The sequence below is a fragment of the Octopus bimaculoides genome, chromosome 16 (assembly GCF_046866305.1).
Source record: "Octopus bimaculoides isolate indiv1 chromosome 16, ASM4686630v1, whole genome shotgun sequence".
Lineage (NCBI taxonomy): Eukaryota > Metazoa > Mollusca > Cephalopoda > Octopoda > Octopodidae > Octopus > Octopus bimaculoides.
Genome location: NC_142943.1, coordinates 40,215,704 through 40,223,916, shown reverse-complemented (window position 1 = coordinate 40,223,916; position 8,213 = coordinate 40,215,704).

Here is an 8,213-nt window from a genome sequence, read left to right as displayed (position 1 = left end):
CGCCAATATTTTTCTCACTTGCCGCAGGTACTCTCTTTTTGGTCTTTTCCTTCATGTCGTGGTATTTGATTCCATCTGCCTCAAGTATTTCCAAGTACTTATAGGTGGATTGAGGTTGAATTGTCTTCATCATTTCACCACCTGACAACCAAATGCCTTCTGTCCTGGCAAGCTTTCTTCGTCTCATCACCATCGCAGCACATTTTGAGAGTCCGATTCCATCTTAATATCATTGGAGATAATCTGCACAGACTGAACTAGGCTGTCCAGTTCTGCTTCAGTTTTTGCGAATAGCTTCAGGTGGTCCATGAATAGCAAGTATTTTAGTTTTCCCTTACCGCTTTCCAGGTCATACCCCAGCTTTGTTTTCTGTAGTATTTCACTCGTCATTATTATTATTATCATTGTTGTTGTTGTTGTTGTTGTTGTTGTTGTTGTTGTTGTTGTTGTTGTTATTATTATTATTATTATTATTATTATTGAGGCGGCGAAATGCTTAGCGGTATTTCGCACGTCATTAAGTTCTGAGTGAAAATTGCGCCGAGGTCGACTTTACCTTTCATCCTTTCGGGGCCGATAAATTAAGTACCAGTTGAGTACTGGGGTCGATGTAATCGACTGCCCCTCTCCCCAAAATTCCAAGCCTTGTGCCAATAATAGAAAGGATTATCGTTATTATTGAGGCGGTGAATTAGCAGAATCGTTAGCAAGCTGGACGGAATGCTTAACGGTATTTCGCCCATCACTATATTCTGAGTTCAAAATCGTGTGAGTTGGTTCTAAAGGCTTAGTGGTATTTCTTGTCTCTTTATGTTCTGATTACAAATTATTCTTGCATCAACTTTGCCTATCATTTATCAAATTCGAGAAAATAAATTAAAAGCATTAACAGCCATTTTAAACTTTCAAATACCATTTTTATAACCCATTTATACAAGACGCTGTCTGCTACCTATATTATTTTTTGATGTGCTTATAAACAACTATAAAATATTTTAATCTCCTTCCTGTGTTGTCAATAGAAGAACTAACACCCACCCACATGGATACTTATATAAACTGTTTTCCTGTTAATTCCCAAACAGTGTCAACTAAAGAATTTCTTTTTGAACAGTTTATTAATGGGTAATAAATCTCTTACATATGTTCATCCATGTCTCTGTTATTCGACTTACACATATCAAGCAAACACCAGGTAAATATTGTTTTTCAATATGAAGAAAATATAAATCCATCAGCAACGTTTGACTCGCTGCAAAACTCTGTTAACTTATTTTGACGTATCGAAATCAGAAGTTAAGTTCAAAGCCTACAGTAAAGCATAGGTACAAGAAACGGAAGACCTTGTCTACATATCTACAACTTTAGAAATAAAGAATACCAAGGGAACACTCCAATAAAATCACCAATTTGGTATGCAACAGATCAGATAAATATTATGAAACAGAGAATAAACTTGGTGCTACCCAATAGAGATGAATATCTCTTGAAAATTTGGAGAAAGATAGGACATCTATGAGAAATCTACAGTTCTCATATCGCAGATATAAATGCTCATTTGTTCCCATAATTATAGGCGCACTGGGCTACGTAACACCTGTTTTGCAAAAAAATCTAGAAATGCTTGGCTTCTCTTAAAAGGGAAAGGAGCGAATTAATTCGCTTTCTCCAGGTACTAGCGATGAGATGAATGGTGAAAGTTTGTAAGACACTTCAGGGATTATCAATCTGAGATCCTGAATGAAAGTATGCCCACATTCACAAACACATATGGAATACACTAGAAGTAATGAAATACACATTCTATCGTGACACGCACATCTTCGAATGTAAGGTTATCCACAAGCACACATATATGCATGTAATATACTCATATGTGTGCGCGTGTGGTTCTCAACCATGTTTTACCTTTGGGCCCCTTTGATTATTATTTTTCCTCTAATGGACCCCAACACCTATTCGATGTTTAAGAAAATAGTTTTATAGATACTTCTTTCAAAATTCTTATTTTGTTTTTCGAACTTTGACTTGTATGGGTTGAACTATGTAAAACGGTGGAGAAAGAAATCTCGCTGTTTCTTGCAATAAATACATCTAAAAAATATACTACTGTGAATCCCTGATTTACTATTTTGCTTGCATGGAACTCCAGAATCCATATGTACCCCAGTTGAGAACCACTGGCATACATCAACCAATTTAAGTAACCACAAACCTCAAGAGCCATCGTAGCTTAAAAGAGCATTGCCACTTTGTTAGTGACCGGCACGAATTCTGAAACAACCGCACACACACACACACACACACACACACACACACACACACGCACACACATATTATGCATGTATAAATACATGCATACATAAATACATGCATACATGCATACATACATACATACATACATACATGCATGCATAGACACAGTGTCCTTTTATCATGTGATACCCTATCTGTACTTCAACTATTTTATTGTCACTAGCTTCCCACAATCATCTATCAGAAATTTTCTATTTTGCATTCTTTCGATATGTTTCAATATGTTAATACTGATGCACATTGTGATTCACATATATATATATATTCATATAACATACATATATGTGTGCGCATCAGATTGAAAAACAATATTAATATGAAATAATGTAAAATATAGGCTTGCTGATAGAAGGAAAATACGATTGTGGAAAGTTAACGAGAATAAAATGCTGGAAAGCCATAAACATTGTATGAAATGATAAAGGGAGTCTTTCAACAAAACGAATCGTTCTTTCTTCCGGAAATTATAGCAAAAGGACTTACTCATGCAGCTATTATATTTATAGTTGGTGTAGTTATTGTTGTTGTATTTGTTATAGCATGTTTACTTTTGATGTTATTGTTTCGTTTTTCTATTTCTATTTTCTATCCTGGTTTTGTTCCCTGTTTCTGCAAGATACCTTCATAATATGGTTGCTATTGTTGATGGTAGTTTTACTGTTGCAAAGCATCTTGTTGATTTTGAGATAATCGACATTGCAATCATAAATGATATAGCAGCCTTGTCAACCGATATCAGCCGTTAGCTTAGACTACAAATATATGTATTCTTTCAGTAGAAACATTTACTTTAAGCAGTGCTCACCAAGCCACACCGAAAAAGATCTAATCTCGAACAAGGACGAAACCTTATTTCTCTCTTCCACCTCTGAGTCAACATACTCTTCGGTCTCTGTTGTTGGCTTAGCTTGAGGTGGGTTTTTTAATCGATTTTCTCACATTTACGTAATGTCATTTATTTATTGGAGAGGAAAATAAACGAGTCATCGACGTCACTTACGGGCCCAGAAAGAATAAAATAAAAAGGTGATTGAGATAAAATTTGAATTCAGAGGCAGAATTAAATATTGGTTTCAAATTTTGGCACAAGTCCAGCAATTTTGGGAGATGAGGTAAGTCGATTACATCGACCCCAGTGTTCAACTGTTACTTATTTCATCGACCCCCAATGGATGAAAGACAAAGTCGATCTCGGCAGAATCTGAACTCAGAACGTAAAGACAAAGTACCGCAAAGCATTTTGCCCGGCGCGCTAACGATCCTACCAGCTCACCACTTTCTAGCGGAATTAAATATTGCTTTCAAATTTTGACACAAAGCCAGCAATTCTGAGGAGAGTATTAAGTCGATGACGTTGACCCTGGTATTCAACTGATACTTATTTTACCGACCCCGAAAGGATAAAAGGCAAAGTCGACCTCAGCGGAATTTGAACTTAGTACGTAAAATGGACGAAATACCGCTACGCATTTTGCCCGGCGTACTAACGATCCTGCTCGCTCGCCATCCTCTGGCGGAACTAAGTATTGAGATGTATTATGTCAGGCTCCCAATCGATTTGACTACTGTTCAGCCCTTCATTGAACGCGTCAACCTTCACATCAATCAAATAGAAGCTGGACGAAGAGAATCATGACTTTTAAACAATAAAATATGAAACTGCATTATGATTAATGGCAGTTAATTGATGTGGATATCTTAAAGCGTGTTGTTGACTGAAATAATTTTCTGGTGGAAGTTTGATAAAAGAAGATGAGTGACGCGAAGATGACAAATATTTCTATATTTTTGTAATGCATTGACGTCTGATACGTCTAATGAGGCTGGTATCATATATATATATATATATATATATATATATATATATATATATATATATATATATATATATATATATATGTATATAAACATTTTTATCTTAATAGCTCATAGATCAAAGCACCATTACATCTGTCACAGAAGTCTATCTGAGATTTACTTGTTTAAAAAAAAACTCCCTTCTAGTTTCTAAGTTTAAGCTCGAAATATTTAAACAATGGTTTTTTGTCACATCGTTATGAATCTGGGTTCAACGAAGATGATATGGAATCAAGTAACATTTCGGGGTTTGCACTCTGTTACCAACGCAAGGTCAGCACGTTGACCTTCAAGTGTCCAGATTAAGCTAAGTATAAGTGGATGCTGCTTTTGTTGCTATTGATGTTTTGACCTAAGGTCATTCTTGATCGAGTCGGGCTACATTCAAAAGAATCACTGTTTTTCCTGACAGTTTATCTTTGTCTCCAATAGCTCCATTTTTAAAAAATATGATACAGTGTAGTTTTAGAGATATTTTAGGTCAAGCAGACACTACAGCATTCGTTCTACTCTGAAATCTGTGAGATATTCCTTAGTTACCAGTTTTAAATACATAAGTTCAATTATGACTTCATAATATCCCAAAAAGAAACATTTGGTTCAGTGGAAGAAATATTTTCTTTTTCTACTCTAGGTACAAGGTCCGAAAATTTTGGAGAAAGAACCAGTCGATTAGATCGAGCCCAAAACGTAACTGGTACTTAATTTATCGACCCCGAAAGGCAAAGTCTACTTCGGCAGAATTTGAACTCAGAACCTAAAGACAGACGAAATACTGCTAAGAATATCACCCGGCGTGCTAACGTTTCTGCCAGCTCGCCACCTTGCGGAAAAAATATATTGAAAATACGATAACTAGAAAACGACGCCGGTGTGGTTGATTTTGTGATTCGATCTTAATTCCTGATGTTATCTCACTTTACTTATATTTCACATTCGTAACAATCCCTACCTCTCTCTCGCTCTCTCTCTCTCTCTCTCTCTCTCTCTCTCTCTCTATCCCAAACTCTTTCCCACTTTCTCTCCTCTCAACCTTATCTTTCCTCTTTCTCTTTTCTTTTCTTTTTATTTTACACTTTAATCTCTCCTCTAGAAGACAATGGGTAATTCCTCTATCGCACTCTGATTGAACTATAATAATCATTCATGATAAGCCAAGCTTCAGAATGGTTAAGATTGATTGATAAAGACTATTGATTGATTAGTAAACAATTCCAACGGTTGAATAAAATGTTACCATATTCTACCTCAATATTTATGGGTATTTAGTATATTTTTCTCATACAATTTAAAACACATTGTGTTAATAATACGCAACTTTGACCGTTTTATCAGTGATCTTACATACCGAACGGGTGTCACGTTGTCCAACTCACTTTAGAAAGGTTCCATTTTTCTTTTGTTGCTGTTCAATTTCCATTATTTCGTAACATCATAGAATATTTAACGCTACCTCCCCCACCCATCAAAATGGACATGCTTGATGCCAATAATGAAAAAAATATGTATCTTTCCTTCATTGTAAGTGTTTTTGTTTCTTTGGGGATTATTGATTTTATGTACAGGTATGTATGTTTGTGAATATAAATGAACCTATATCAGTAACGCTACTACTTTCTCTCTCTCTCTCTCTCTCTCTCTCTCTCTCTCTCTCTCTCTCTCTCTCTCTCTCTCTTTCTCTCTCTCTCACTCTCTATATCTCTCTCTGCGTATGTGTGTATGTGAATGCTTCTGGCTTTGTGTTTGAAGAGTAATCGATAAACTTTTCTTAATAAATGCAGAGATTGATTTGTGGACGAAATATATTGACAGTAGCTCAGGCTGTTGTTATAGAGAATGGCTGTGTAGAATAAATAGATTGTTGATGACGTTGATGTAGTCTTCACGGGAACGCAGCAAGAGGTCTTGCTGCCGGAGGAATGGATTTTAACCAACCGCTGGAATATTATTATGCTTCGCAGAATGACAAGTTGTTAAGAAAATTACTTTACATTCTTCTATTCATTGCGAGGACTATCAAACGAATGCATTCACCCATCAAAGCAATTAGGAAGCCCATTCCATCTTAAAACCATATCAAACGCTAAAAACCTTTACCTGATTCTTTGTTCTGGCTTTTAGAATGTATTTTGTCCTGTAAAGTGTTAATTCTATATAACAATGTTGATCTTCAATGAAATTCACTAAATGCGTTAGTTGTAAATTTAATTTCATATACAACTTTACAACATCTATTCCAAGTCGATTGAAAAGCATTAACTTTCCTAATGGTGGATACCTACTTAATGTATAATAGCTGCTTTGTCTGTAAAGCCTACGTTTTCTGTTTTAAAAAATGGAAAAATTATTTACTTTAGGTTACATACTGATTTTTATCGGTCTCAAAAGAGAAAGAATATTACCTGAAAAGGTGTTTTGGATCAGGCAGGTATAAAGCTCAGGTAAATTAATGTAGTTAATGTGGACTAACGGTTTTTACGAGAAGACATAGGAAGCTAGGCAAGTTGAAAGGATCGTTATAATAGGTATAGTGTAGACTTTAGAAAGAGAAACTTGACATGGACAGTAAGAAACAAGATTAAGATAAGGGTGTAGCCGAGAAGCTATGAAAGAAAGTCCACTAGAGTAGTGACAGAGAGAAGCACATATTAGAATTGGCGAAATTATGAGATTATGATTGTGTATTTTAGTACACCGTAATATATGGACTGATTGGGGTAATTTTTGAAAACTCTGATTAAGGAAACTATTGATAAAAAGAAAAGAACAGTGTCTTTGTATATATGAGAGTAGTAACCCATATTTAGAAAAACATTACACTCATTGCTGAAATATTTAGTGATCTAACTGATTCGAGCAATAGACTTCCCGAAGAGCTTCATTAAAATGATTAACAATTACTTACCTGTGATTAGAGAAACAATGAAGTTCAGGGCATTCATTAGGGTTTCTGACGAGTGAGTGAATGGGATAACAATTGGATCCAGAGACTGATTAGTTGTATCATGTCGCAGGAATAGCTATGTATGGTTGACCAGTATACTTAATTTTCAACAGCTCAGTTAACCTAGCTGTAAATAGGTACCTCAAAATGGAAATATTTACAGTTGTAAATAACAGTATAACCGTAAAGTAGAGGAAGTTCTGAATGTGAGGCTTGTTGTTGATGTTATTGTCGTTTATTCATACCCACCTCAATGTCAACTCCATTAGATCTGATATATGGTCAAAGAAGTTTCAAATGTAACCATCCAGTTTTATATTCAGTGTATCTTTATTTTTTAAATATGGTAGGACATGACTTGGATGAGATTTAGCTGGTACAGCTAGCAGACCAAAGCAACGGGTAAGGCTCTTTTTAGTATATGCAGAGAATGATTTGGATTCGTCAAGCCAACAGAAATAATCATTTTTTGAAGGAAAAGATACTTATCATAGGAAGCATAGTAGTTAACGGAGAAAATCTTCTGTTAGCGAAAGTTCGGCATTTAACTCGATCTACTAGGAATAACAGACAAGCCTCTCAAACATTATTATATCATCTCTACGAAAGAAGGACACATTAGATGATTAGTAGTTGTAATCTACAGCCTAAAAGATTGACGATATGAACACGGATGGAATGTCTATAGAACTTCTCAGTCAGGCTTGACCTACAAAGACAACCAATTTTACAGATCGTAAGTTCTAGGGCTGAGGGTGATGAGAGGTAAGTTTGATGCTGGATTCAATTATTCCATTTATTCCATGAAATTCTTCGGGAAATGCATGCATATCCCTTTTTCCTATCGCTCACACTCTGAAGTTGATAAGTAAGTTGACACCTGTTAAACTATATTTTTAATAGCAGAAATCTTAACTTTTCGCACCTAAACAAGACATACAATTAACATAAGGCAACTCGCATCAAATTTTTCTGACTCACTGAAACAAGGACTTCAAAATTATCTTTCATCATTGTATTTTCCGCTTAAAAATGGCAGCTAGAACCCTAACATTGCCTCAATTGCGAAGCCTTGCCTTCACTGACGTATTAAACA